We start from the raw sequence: 14,358 nt of genomic DNA, 5'->3' as shown, positions 1-14,358 counted from the left end.
TTCAATATTTTGGAAATAAATTATTAGTGAAAAGGATGGTGCAATTCTGAGCCAAATAACCATTCCTCTTAGAACATCATTTATCTTATTGAAAATTTTAAAGTGTGCAGAACACAGAAATGTTCTACTCTTACACTGTGGGAGCAGAGATTTTAAAAATGATTCATTGTCCTGTCAGACTATTTGCCTAATGCCAGAAAAAATCCATTAACATCTTTCAGCCTCCCAAATATTGGGAACAGAATTGCTCTTCCCTCTCCTTTCCATCACTTAGGGCTGGAAAGGAGAGCAGAGGAAGAGGAACTCTGTTTAACACAGTTATTTTACAGTGCAATATGGGATGTTTAGTAAAACATGGCTCCACTTCTTGTTCTTCTGTTATTTTAATTTAAAAAGGACATTTTCCCTCTGCTGCAGCACGAGTAGTGGGGACAGCAACAGGTGCATTTTGTTCTGGACTGCACAGATAACTCCCCCCCAATTTCACAGGCTCCCATCTGAGGCTGCACATTCCTTCCTATCACTCCCAAACATTTCAGACCTGGGAATGGAACTTTCTGGAATCTCATTAGAATAGATTATGCATGTTTTATGTGTTTCCTCCCAGAACTGCATATTTTAAAATACACACATCTCACCAGGAAATACTCAGTCTGACAGTTTTGCTTTATCTACCCTTCCTAGATAATTTTCCTTCTGAACAGAACTGAAAAGAGATTTTAAGTGATTTTAATACAAGAAGAAACCCAGCAGCTGGAGCCCACTGTTAAAAAATGTGAAGCCCTATTAATTTTTTATCACATGTCCAAAAGGACACTGCTTTGTGCAGATTATACAGGAATATTCAAATAAGTTTGGGAAGGAAGCTTCAGAATAATTTTAAGTAATGGATAATGATGCCCATGAAAAGATGAGTGAGGAAAAAAGGCTGAGAAAAATCTATTTTGATCAACCAGCCGAGCAGAGGAGCGTGTCAAACACATGCATTTTCATTTCTGAGAGAGCAGGCTCAATGAGGCATTAAAGAAGATATTTCCAGAGAGACAGCTGGATCCCAGCATCCCAAAGCAGGACACATCCAGGTTAGCTCCTGATTTATGGATCCCAGAGCATCTCCTGCCAGGGCTGAGTCCCGTGGCACAGGGAGCAGGCTCATTGCAAAGGCAGAAATGCTGCTCTTCATCTTCCCTCTGAGGCTCCAGCCCTGTGATCAGGGCAGGGTTTGACACAGAAACTGAAAGATTTATGGCTCTCAGCCTCGCCAAGACCTGCAGAGATGGCCAAAGCAGCACTTATTTCATGCAATTAATGACGGGATCAGAAAAGCCAATCGCAGTTGTATCAGCAGTGCAGAAATCAATTGGATCTGCAAACAGCCAATCCCTGCTTGCAGAGACACTTGGCAAAAGTTAAATGGCAAAAACCTTAGATCTGCATTTCTGAACTTTCTCTTTAAATTCTTAATGTCTAGAACAAAGTACATTCATTATTTATAGTCGCACTTCAGCTGGGATCTTCTTTTCCCTCTTTCAGAAAGTTCCCTGCCAGAAAACCTAATCCTGTCACTTACAACTTGCTTTTATTCAGTGCTCACCAAAACTTGGACTGCAGCTCAGAAAACAGCATTGCTAAATAGCAGAATTTCTATCCCTTACCTCCTTGAAATGATAAATGAAAGTTCTAGATGAGAACAAAAAGCACTGCTGATGCAGAAATGAAAGAAAATAATGTCAAAATTTTGTTAAAGATTTCAAACAGGTTAACGCAATGTACAAAAGCTGAATTTCTTTCCTCTCTGATCAGCACTTTTAGGACATCATTCTGAGTGGGCAGGCCAGGTTTGGATCCCCTCATGAAAAGAGAGAACAAGTTCAGCAGAAGGCCACGAAGAAAACAAATGCTATCCATTTCCTTATCAGTTACCTCCCCTTCTTTAGGGAAAATTTCATTAAAGAGACTTTTTAAAGTCTTTAAAAGAAGTAAATGTGTACAGCACTGTTTTGATTCTTATCTCCAATAAAAATAATTTTATTCTAAATCTGCTAATAACCCATTTTTGTAAGAAAATGCTTGATGAAACTTTATTTTTAGCATTATATTCTCAGAAAGCTGTGGCTAGTATTAAATACCATTGTATTTTACAAATACTGTCATGTTCTACTGAGGTAGAAACATTCCACAACTTTTCAGGTGACAGCAGTAAAATTACATTCACTCATGTGCAATGAGATGACAAATCTAGATTAAATTCCAATTTCTGTAAGTCTCCCATCAATCATGGGTGAGACAAATGCAAACCCTGGTTCTTTTAACACCCAAAACTTCCAAATCCACTCTCACAATAATTATTGAACATTCAGGAAAACCAGCCTTGAGCTGTGAATTTGCACCAGCTCAGAGAAGAGGAATTCAGCAGCAGACTGAGGAGCAACTGAGAAATCACTTTCCTTCCCCCACAGTTTATTTCAGTCCAAGTAAAATGAGTTCTGTTTATGTATATTTATACTAAATTTCATTGCTGGTATTAAAGAGCTACCTGAGTTCCCACAATTCCTGTGGCATTTTAAATTAAGAGTAAAGCATCATTTCTGCCAAGGACTGAGAAAGGACCCTGCAAGTCCTGAGTGAGAATGAACTGGACAGAAAAATAAAGAATCACCCCAATTTTGTGAAACTGCAGTTGGGTTTGTCTGTCTTTATTCAAGGAAACTAAAACAGGATTTATTGGAAAAGCATGGCAGCAGTGAGTCCCCCTGCCTTAATGGTGTGAGTGGATATTATTAGTTATGATCTGGGGAGTTATGTAACAATTTTATACATGTGTAGCATAAACATTTTAGTGTCCTTCCTAAAGCTTCCTCAGAGTGAGTGCTCAGCCTCCCTACCTCATTAAATGCCTAAAAAAGGGTTTGAACTGTAAGAAATTGCTTTCCTATAACTTTCTAAAGGCAGTCTGCTCCATTCACTCTTGGTTTTTTTAAGATTTAAATTGTACAAGGCACATCTTGGGCTGTAGCCTCATCCTGCATAGCATTTGACATGAATTTCCTTTTTCCTATAGAATGGAATGGAGATTTTAATGACTCTTGGGTTTTTCAGCTGCTCTGATGCAGAAAGAGTGCAGGGAGAAGGTGCATATTCTCAATAGGCTCTCACCAAAATGCACGATCACTCTCACACACTTTTGTCCCTGTGATTTTGTTCCATCTCCTTCCCAGGATTCAATCACCTGTGCTTGTCACCTGATTTCTGACACTTGCATCCCTGCCTGCCTTCTGACAAGAAATTCACCTCAGTCAGCTCTGTCCTGGCTCTGGGGAGGGTTTGTGGCACAAGAAAATCCCTCGAGTGTCACATTCCAATCTCCTGAGCGTCTTCAATTCCCTTTGCTCCTGCTCTCCCCCTTGCCAGCGATTGTCTGGGTCATTTCCTGAGGGAAAAATCAGGCCAGATTTGGCTGAAAATTTCCATTTTTTGACTTTGAAATCAAAAATTCATTAAGCTTGTGCTGTAAGCACTGCGTTTGTCGTGGGATTTTAAATTGTTTTTAGTAACTGAGATAAAATTTCTGGTGGCCTATTGGTATTCCTGTTGTGTTACCCAAAATCCAGAATCCCAAAATCCAGAATCCCAAAATCTGCTCCAAAGCTGTTCTGGGTGTGCCTTCGTCTGCTCTGCAGTGACTGACATTACCCCCAGCTCCTGCAGAGCCTGTAACTGGTATCAGTGGGACTTTTGGAGTAACTTTGTGTGAGGAGCTGTTTGTTGTGCTCTGGGTTGGTGCTTGGGAATGCAGAGTTGTGGAAACACAGCTCTGCAGCTGGCAGCTGACTCATTTTAATGCAATATGCTCCATCTGAACCTTGTTGAACAGCACTGAAAGGTTGTTTTTACATGACCTGACACCTCTGCATTTCATTTCCTTCTCCCAGCAGAGAAAATGGATGTTAGCATTGTGCCACAGAGATTCCTCTGTGCATAGTCACAGCCCGGGATGGGAATAGTGTGAAAATGGATTTGGTGTCACCTTCACCCCCAGATCCACAATGGATGGGAGCTCTCTGCCTCCAGCTCTTCCTTTGTAGAATAACAATATTTCCCTTTGTTTTTTAAGTACCTTTGTTTTACATTCCATGTGCTCGATTAGCACTGAGTTAAATTGCAGCTCCCCAGCTTTACTCTGTGGGGTTTGTCCCCATTGTTATTCTGGGCACCTCCTGAAAAACCTGAGCACAAATAAAAGGAACCTGCAATTCTCTTGATAGAACAGTTGTGTGATAAACTGCTTGAGAAAACTTGCTGTGTTTTTGGGATGCCACAGACTAAGGCAATTTGTTAGGTTAGAACATGAATTTTAGAAATTAATCAATACACCAGTCAATGCTATAAAAACCACTTCTGTGCATCTTATAATAAATGGGAGAAGAGTTAGACTCTCCACTGAGCAATGCTTTTAAATTAAAATTCTCTTTTTCCAGACTAATTGAGCTGACACATTTCCTATGTTAAATTGTTTTAAATGCCTAAGTCTTCTATCTACTACTTGCCTCCTCAAAACTCATCATAAAACCATAAACAAGCTCTCCTCTGACTCAGTATTTATCTTCTGTTGATGTAGTGTTCAAAGAGAATCTTCTAACCAACATTTTATTGACAGGCAAATTTGCAAGAAAATCTTCAGTAAATACTTCTGGTGGAAGAATCTCCCTGCAATTTGTAAAAGTTATTAGTGTGTTACATCTTTGCTGAAATGGAAATCTGGGCTAGATTTCATCTCTTCCAAGAGCCAAGATCACACATGCTCTACCCCTAACATGAACTTTATACTTCACTCTGTGCTTAATGCCATGTTCTGAGTGCTTTCATTAAAAAATAAATTAAAGGTATTTTAATAAAATATCTTTTAAAATAAAAGTTATTTATGAAATGGAGCTGGTTCAGCTTAAAGAGAACCAAAACTGAGTTTCCCAAGGAGTGTCCTGTCCAAGGGTGATGCAGTTCTTGCCACCACATGTGCAGTGAAACCTGCCCTGTCCTCCTAACTTTATTTTCTTGTAAATACACTAAATAGTGCCTGGGAGCACAGATGTGGTGCATGGCACACCAAAACACTGCTTTGTTTGCTCTGGCTTTTAATAGGAAAACAGGAAACTCCCCACACCTCCCTTGCACCTTTTTTCAAACATCAGTTATTCAGGATTACATTTAATTAACACAGTTAAAGGTATAGGGCTTTAATTGCTTTAATTTAACTCCATAATCCTTGAGGTTCAATGAGGTTGTGGGGCTTTACTGCCAAGTAAATGTGACTGTGGAATGAAGATTCCTTTTGTAGGACCCATTAATTATGATGGTAATGCTCTTGCCTTTGGTTTTAAGGAATGTTTCTTCTTTCTTCAAAGTGACTTTGCAGAAAGAATTCTGGAAATATAAAGTTTTTGTCATTATCAATGCATATTCTTTGGTTTTTGAGTTATATTTTTAACAGCAGAGAAGTCTAGGTTATATCAAGGTGAATTATATCTGTGGCCCTCTCAAATATACTCATTAACTCTGGAAAACCTTTTTAGACTCAGTTCTGTTATATCCTTCTTAGTGCAAGATCTGAAGGCAGATTTCCCAGTTATTAAAATCCGTGTCACAGTGTATTAAGATAAATATATATATATTACATAGTGTACAAAGAACAGGAAGACAAACATTAATTAATATTATTAAATCCGTCTGTGTTCCATCCTCTTTTCCCTGGAACACCAAAGTCCTGGCTCAGACTGGATTCCATGAGCTCAGTTAAATGCTGATTGTTGTTTTGCTGGTGCCCAGGGCACGCACAGCACTCTCCAAGCCCCAATAAGCCAAGCCCCTGGTGCTGCTCACACCCTGCTTTGACATGTAACATTCCAAGTGAATGGTTAAATAGTTAAAGATTTTAAAATCATATAAAATTCGAGGAGTTAGAGAGAAAGTTAGGCTTAGTAGGCCCTAGGAAATGTTAGGTCTCCTATTTGCTGTATCATGTGAAACTGCACCTGTGTAACCAGTATATGATAAATTATATAATTGTTAGATGTGATTAGATATAATTATTGCTTAAAGAATCATGGGAAACTATGTTAGGGGTTAGAGGGGGAATCAGGAAAAATCCATGCTTGGATGAAATCAATGTATACAACAGAATAATGTGAGTTTAATAATTAATATGTAAGTTATATAATGATAGAATATAAAACATGTTTAGTTCAAAACCAGGGTGGGTCAGATTTGGGTCTCTGCACCCCTGACACCCAGAGCTCCTCAATAAAAGCACCTGCATAATCATTCTGTGGTTGTGTGTTCCTGGACACTAACACAAGCAGCAAGAGATAAACCACTGACTTTGAGGTGAGCAGCAGAGGAACAAAGAGGATGAGGTAAAGTGCTGGGATGTAAATATTACAAAGGGAAAAATAACAAAAAATTAATTGTTGGGTTTGGCTGGCAGCTCCTTTTCTGATTAGGGTCATAAATATAATTTCTTTCCTGTGAGAAGCTGGGGATCTTCGGTGACAAAAATAACACCAAAGACATGCAATCAGTGTGTTTGGATTCTGTCCTGTTTAACTTTTGATCCAATCAAAAAGGCAAAAGTTTCAGTTCAAAAGCTGCACGTGCATGTGAGCACAGCACAACCTCAGCCACAATTCTGAATATTGCAGGGTGCAGGGCACCTGCCATTTGAAATGTCCTCTGGTCACAGAAAAGTAAAAATCAATTTCTGGCTTTTCCAGACCTACACCCTTTATGATGGAAACGATGTGCTGCAGTGTGGGGCTGCAGTGTATTTTCTTAGACAGAAAGAACAGGGTAAATAAAGTTTACTGTGCTGAAAAACAACTTTTATTATACAATGTAAATAGGTAACTCATAAAAAGAGCTGGGGAAAATTCAGTGAGGATTTGAAGCTGGAATTTGATTCAGAGGCTTCCAATACCTGATAGTTTATTTCTTAACCCTATTCCTGGGAGACTGGAGATTTTTCTCATGCAGAAAAAAATACTTAATTTTCTTTTCCTTGGAAATAAATATCAAATATTCTCATTAATTTTAATGACTTTTGCTTAAGCCAAATTTTCAGCAATGACTTTTTTTCTTTTCCTTCAGAACTAGTAATTTCCAAGGGAGTGAGGTTTTAAATTAATCGAGAGTGAGTTAACTTTTTGCTGTTTATATATTTTTAATTCCCTTTGGGAAAATGTAATTTTAAAAATTCTGCTTGTTTTCATCACCATTTTTTTCCTGCAGATGGATTTGGGTGTTGCATGCCTGTTGCTTCTTGGATTTCCATTCCTGCAATCTCACACAGCTCGTACACCACCAAGAGGATCCATTGTCTCAGCCCTTAATTATAAACGTGAAAATTAACACACAGAGATCTTGAGATTGGTCTGGCACCCTAAAATCTTCCTGCTGACTCATTCCCAGTGTCTGAAATGCTGGTTTTAAGTACAACTCACAAATATTCCTCCAGTTTTTTCCTTTCATAACAACACTATAAATACTTGGGGGAGCTGAGAAGTCCAAATGCAAATTTTCCTCTTTGTCTTTTGCATTTGATCATTTTAGGACTTGCACATGGAGTTACTGAAGGAGTTAAAGCTGGATGAGTTAAATGTTATCTGAATTGTTCATTAGTTTACTCTGACTTGGTGTAAATCTCCCAACCTTATTTGAAAAAAGGGGCTTTGCAGTAAATTGCACCTATCCCTAAAGAGGTTAATACTTTTTAAAGTGCACATTTATCAATGCACTCTCTAATTTTAATGGCCAAAACTTAGGAAATGGAAGAAACTCTGTGCCTGTGGAAAACTCACCTCTATTAGCAGAGGAAGAATAAAGAGCAAATAAGTGACACTTCCACATTTGTTTGCTCTCCCAAGATTTTATTATTAGATTACTTTGGTCTAATTAATTGGACTCTGAACTTCTTATTGGGAGTTCTGTTTCAGACCTAGAGAGCTGATCTTGGATGGTTTATTGGTAATTTCCTCAAGTTTCTCCATAACATTCAAGTGTTGCTTCAGGCAGGGATTGTCTTACACAATAAAAATATATTAATTTTCAATTTCTTTTCTGGCTGTTCCTGCTTTTGCTTTCTCCTCCCACCCAAGAGTCTTGGTGTTGGTTAAACAGCTCTCACTGAGAGCAGCTAGTGCACTTTTGTATTTTAAGTGACAGAGACTGAACCTTTGGTAGATAAACCCCCCCAAAAATCGTTAAAGCATTGAAAATTATGATAAGGATTGCAACTTAAGATATTGTGGCTGCTTCTGGGTACAGCACTGTAGTGGCAGCTGTGCAAGGAGAACTTCAGAGGCTTTTCAGAATGTGGGATCAGTCCTGGCTGTGGCTTTGCATGGGATGGGATGGGATTTTTGTGAGATAATTGTTTGATAGGTGTCAGCAGCAACTCAAAGCTTTTTTGATGCTGAGCATTCTGAAGTACTCCAGGGCTTGAGTGGTGTGCTTTGGAGATGTGCAAGATTCCTCAGTGGTGTGCTTTGCTTAGGAGATGTGCAGGGTTCCTGAGGATTTCTCTGCTGAGAGTGTGCTCTGGGTGGAACACTATAGAGGGATAGAATACAAGAAAATAAAGATAGTGCAGAAAGTAATCTCACCCCTAAGGAGCTGCAGCTGGGCCAATTATCAAAGATTGGGAACAGCCTGACTTTAACAGGCCACAGGTGTAAGCAATGAGAAGAAGATGCTATAAAAGAGTGGGGTGGGGTTGAGATGGGAACTGGAGTCAGTTGGGTGCTGTGTGAAGAAGAAAGAGGCAGTGCTGTGAGGAAATGTCCATGAGAAACACCAAACAGGTATGGAACCGAACTTTTGTGATAAGGAGCCAAGAGTACGGAATCCCTGTGATAAGATGGCAACAGAATACTGCTTTTTGCTTGTAGCTCAGAACCATTGCTGACCTTACCCCCTCCAATTTGTGTGTCCACATCTTGCTAATAGAAGAAAATGTGAGATAATTGTTGTGTTTTTTAAAAAACTCTGTGAGCTGAGTTTCAAGTCCTCTCACCTGGGTAAAACCTGGGCTGTGGCTGCTGCTGGGTTTCAGCGTGTTGGGGTTTCATTGGTGCTGGGGAAAATCGGAGGGGAAATCTGATTTGCAGCTGCTCAGATTTGTGATCAGGGAGGAGCTGGCCTGGGGGGGATAAGAGGGGCTGGAGTCACCTGGTGGGAGCAGGAATGGCAGAGCTGGAACAGCCCCAGCATTGCCCTGTGCATATCACAGAGTTCTTTGGGCAGCAGAATGGGTTCATGTGGTGCTCACAGGAGGGATTTTGGCTATCACAGAGTTCCCTTGAGCAGCAGAATGGGTTCATGTGGTGCTCACAGGAGGGATTTTGCTGTGAGGATGTGAAGGAACCTGCTTGTGATGCCTCCTTGTAGAACTTGTGGTCACAGGACACCACCCGGGCCATTGCTCTTTCATTTATTTGCCTTTCCTTTTTTTCATATTCCTACACAGACACGTTTAATTTGCCTATTGAAAGAACATTCATTAATAAAATACCAGGTGAAACCTTAAACTAGCTCATCTGAAACAGGCAATTTCACTTGATTTTGGTCTGAAATAGACAAATACTTATCAGAGACTTAGAAAATAATGCTCAATAATTGCTCAATGTTTTATTTCCTCAGAAGGCTCTTTTTTTTTTTTTTTTTTTTTTTTTTTTTTTTAGGGTAACATCTACTTATTTAAGATTTGGGTTTTCAGCTCTGAGTTGTACCTTTATCAGTCCTACAACTCCACTACCCTCTAATAGATTTAGTTTGGAGATAGTCACCAGTGGGGAGAATTGCGCTGCTCTGGAGACAGGATTCCTGTCTTGTTTTTCCCTTTTATATTGCCTCTTTAAATGAGATGTTCCATTTCAGAGGATAAATGTGGTAAAATGTTTCTTTGTGCATTCCCCCAGTTGTTAATAAAATAAATAAGCTCAGGCAAGTCAATGCATTTCTTAGCAGAGTCTCAACTAGTTTTTTATTCTGTTGTATTTATTGGAGAGTGGTTTTGGTATTAATCCTGCATGAGGCACAGTTAGACTTGCCTTTTCTATCTTTTATCTGCCTTTTAATAAGGCAAGTCAAGGGTGTGGTTATTGTCAGATTTACTTCTGAAGCAGAGTAATGAATGAGGTTTTAATGGAAAGTTGGAAACACTGATGATTTATGGCTTCCTACAACACTCATTAGACATCTACATCAGCATGCAACATGCCATAAATTATGGTACATGCTGTAAAAAGCCATAAATTGTCATTTCCAATGCGAGTTATCACCATTAAAGACTTTTATTCCCTGCTGTTACTGTGAGTTTCCACAGCTTCCTCACCAATTCCCTGACTAATGATTTCAGCAGCTGCAGGAAGATGACCCAGAGATGCAGTGCCTGATTAGGCAACACAATTGCCTTAAAGCTGGGGAGTCAGAGGTTAAATTGCTTTATAGAGAAAATATGCTCTCCTCTCCTGGTGCCTTCCCTGACACTGAGCACTGCTGAATTCCATTTGCACCAACTGCAGCATTTCCCTGGCTGCTGTTCACGTCTGCCTGCTGAAAACCAGAAATGCTTTAAAAGCAGCGAATATCCCTTTGAGGTGAGCTCAGTGCTGTGGAGCAGTTCAGTCTCTGCTGTTCATGTGCCCGTCACAGGGCTTGCAGCAGAGGAGATGGTGGTGATGTTGGTGATGCTGCTGTAGCACTTTGAAGGGATGAGCCATCCAATCGCTGGGTTTGGGCTTGATTCTGGATTGCAAATCCATTGGAATGGGGCTAATTGGAGGGATGAGCCATCCAATCGCTGGGTTTGGGCTTGATTCTGGATTGCAAATCCATTGGAGTGGGGCTGAATGGGGTGAGGGAGTTGCAGGGAATGCTGCAGGTCTGTTCTTGAGCAGGCTCCAGGGAAGGTGCTGTGTTCCTCCAGGTTGTGGTGGTTTCAGTTCCAGGAGGAAGGCAGGACAGACAGTATTTAAATATCCTTCTGATTTTAGTCACCTTTGGGGCTCTTTTTGATTGAAAAGTGAACGGTGCCTTTCAGGCTGCTGGCTGTGGAATGTCATGATGGGAACTACACACTGCAGCTGGCAAATGCAATGCAAGCCCCAAGTAATTCATCCTGGCTTTCCCAAGACATCCTTTCTGCTCTTTCCCTGCACACTCGTGTGCACAGGGCTCTCGGGGAGGTTTTCCTGAGCCACACCTTCATTGAACCTCACTTGAGCAATTATCCTCCCTCATCCAGCCCTCGGGCTTGGGGTGCTGTGACAGGGGGACCCTCTCCAAAAGCCTGGCTGTAATCTTGTTTTAGGCACGATGAAAAGGATAATTGTGATAAAACCAGTTTCAACGTTTTATAACCATTTTCGTTGCGTTATAAGAAAGCTTTGTGTGCTCCTCCATCCCCCCACCCTGTCTCTGCCTCCTAAAGCACATTTTTGGCTAAATCGTGCCCTCTAGTGCAGCAGCATGGTGGGATTCACACTGCAAACCTTTGCCATGGCAGAAGTGCTGCTCTTTTCCTTTTCTTCCCCCAGGTAGCTGGGAGAACTAATCAAACACAGTTCACATGAATAGCTAATTTCTGCTTTTTGCCAGGTGAGGGAAGGGCAGTGGGTCTGTGACTGTGCTGTGCTCTAAAGGTGCCAGACTGGAGGGCAGCAGGGCTGGCTGAGCCCTGCAATTCTCATTTAGCAGCAATTTCAGAACTCTCCATGCCATGGGTGGCCTCGAGAGCAGTCCCAAGCCAGGAAAGAGGAGCTGAATTAGAAATAAATTTTAGTTTATTTTTTAAAATTTAAATCTGTAGTGCGTCCAGTTGGTTACACTGAGAAGGGCCAGTGAGCATTAGGAAATTAAAAATAAAAAGTAGCCTGGAGTAAATATATAACCTGAATAAAATAACTGTGTTCCTGGACTTAAGTCTATTATTTAATAAAATAACTTCATTCTCAAGTGACCTTTGATGTTGTACTTGATTTTACTTCGATGGGTTTCTGTAATCTGTTTTAAAAAAAACTACAAATCTGAAATTTTTAAGAATGGAATATCTGATAAATTCAGTTTCACTGAGAAACGTTGTTTGCCATGTGTTTGAATGTTGTTTCAAAACATTGGGTCTGTTGTTCTGTTTTCTGGGGGTTTTTGTGTTTATTTTCATTTTGGAAATTGAACGTGTTTTTGCGTTTTGGAAGTTGAACGTGTTTACTCCTTCCCAGTGAACTTTTTTGGGGTTATGGTGAGGAATCACAACTTGTCAAACATTCAGAATTTAGGAACAATTTCTTTCTCATCTGTCGGAGTGATTTTTAATCAGTCACAAATACTTATCTCAAGATGCCATGGTTTTTTTTACTACTTTCCTATGACTATTGAAGAAAAATAATTAAAAATATAGAATATGCAATCTAGTAGTTGAATTGAAGGATGCTGTAATGACATCTGACTCCAGTCAGGGATAGAAGGTGGGAAAGTTCCTCATCTGTGACAAAGTCTCTTATATAGCTTGGATGAATTTTTGCATCCTCTCAGTAAACTTTGCAGCCATTAGGAGACAGATCCTGCAAGGCCACCCAGAAAAAATAAATATGTGATGACTGACAGAGTCATGTGGGTTGTCTCCATGTTTTGTCAAATTAACACCTGATTTGAGAACAAGAAGAACACAGGTGTGAATCCCCAGTCAAGCTTTTGCAGTCTACACGAGGGCATTTTTAATGCAATAAAAGACAGAACTCTAAAATTGGTGTTTTGAGCAACAATTTCTGGTTTGGAGACTGCTCAAGAAACTTCAGAGTATTGTCCTGGGCAGGATTTATGATTTCTCTCCTGCATCCCATTCACTGTATTCCAACTGTGTCAGCATGCTCAAGGTCTGTTTTGCAGTAACAGATGTTTTTTCCACTTCTGCACAAAGTAACTGCAGCTGATACTTAATCATAAATATCTCTAAGAAGATATTTTTAAATTAAAATGGTAGAAATTACTTCAAAATTACCACAGGCTTGAAATATACACACTGCATTTATTTGTTTTGAATTGATGAATTGTTTATGGAGCACATACACACAAATCCTTTTGTTCCAAAATGAATGGGTAGAAAAATTTGGAAACATTGGCTGCAAGATTTCTTTCCATTTCTAGCTTGCCTCTCCCTAGCTATTAGTCAGCTGTGTATATAAGAGCTCTGTCTGGATGAAAATAAATCAGTTGTGCTGATTAAAAGTAGCTTAATTGTTGTCTTCCACTTGCAAGGATATTACAAAGCTATGTCGTTCCAATGGATAAAAACCTCTTTGTGATTTCTCACCTAAATTTATTATAGGGCCACACTTGGGCTGATTTAAGGTCTTGAATGTCCTTTAATACCCAAAGCTAAAGTTCAGACTAAACAAAACATTTGCTCTTTGGAATTTTCAAGATCCCAGTGAAAAATCCTCTACAACAGGACGTGGGGTAGTGTCTGGAGTTGGAGGAGAAGGGCTCTGTTCTGGAAGCAAAATCTTTTGGATGTTTCACAGTAATTTAAATATCACTGGATATTTAAAAATACACAATTTCTGTAGCTGGCCTTGGACTCGGATATGGGCAAGTAAAATATTAATGGAGTATTATAATGTCCAACTTCTTTGACTAAAAAATAAGATTTGGTCCAGATTGCTCCATCTGGGCCAGAGTTGATTTTGTAAATACGTTCTGGTACAAGGCTGGAATTTGTCTGTGCAGTATAAGAGTAGGAACATGGAGAGTAAATTCCACTCACAGAGATGGGAATTCCATTCCTGAATGTGTCCTGAAGTGATTCTGGATTTGCCTTTGCCAATTAGTTTTTTATTTACTTCTGTACGAAAACCAGCTGATACCAGGTTTTCAAGCTGACATTCATCCCTTTAAAAATATATGAAAAAATAAATCTTATTTCGTGTTTAACCTTCAAACTTAAAGATTGTGGCAGAGATTTTTTGTTCTTCTATCCTTCCTGCCCTGGCAGGGATTTCTGCCCAGCATTTGCAGGAGTTTGAGGCATGCCAGTTGTCGCTGTGCTGCTGCAGGAAGGACAGGGTGTCATTACTGCTTGCTGTGGAACAAGGATTTTCATCTGGTAGCTCAGTGGAGAGCAGAAACTGATGATCCTGTGCAGGTGGAGACTTTTTAGATTACAAGCCAGAAAATGCAGCCTGGTGTGAAAACTCAGCTGCTGAACTTATGAAACACTTGCTGATATCCCCAAGGGTTTTCTGAAGCTGTTAGTGCTCAACACCATCAGACAGACCCAAAATGACATTTTACCAGACTTTTTTGGAAGTT

Source organism: Melospiza melodia, chromosome 16, assembly GCF_035770615.1.
Source record: "Melospiza melodia melodia isolate bMelMel2 chromosome 16, bMelMel2.pri, whole genome shotgun sequence".
NCBI lineage: Eukaryota > Metazoa > Chordata > Aves > Passeriformes > Passerellidae > Melospiza > Melospiza melodia.
This window is presented reverse-complemented; position numbering follows the sequence as displayed.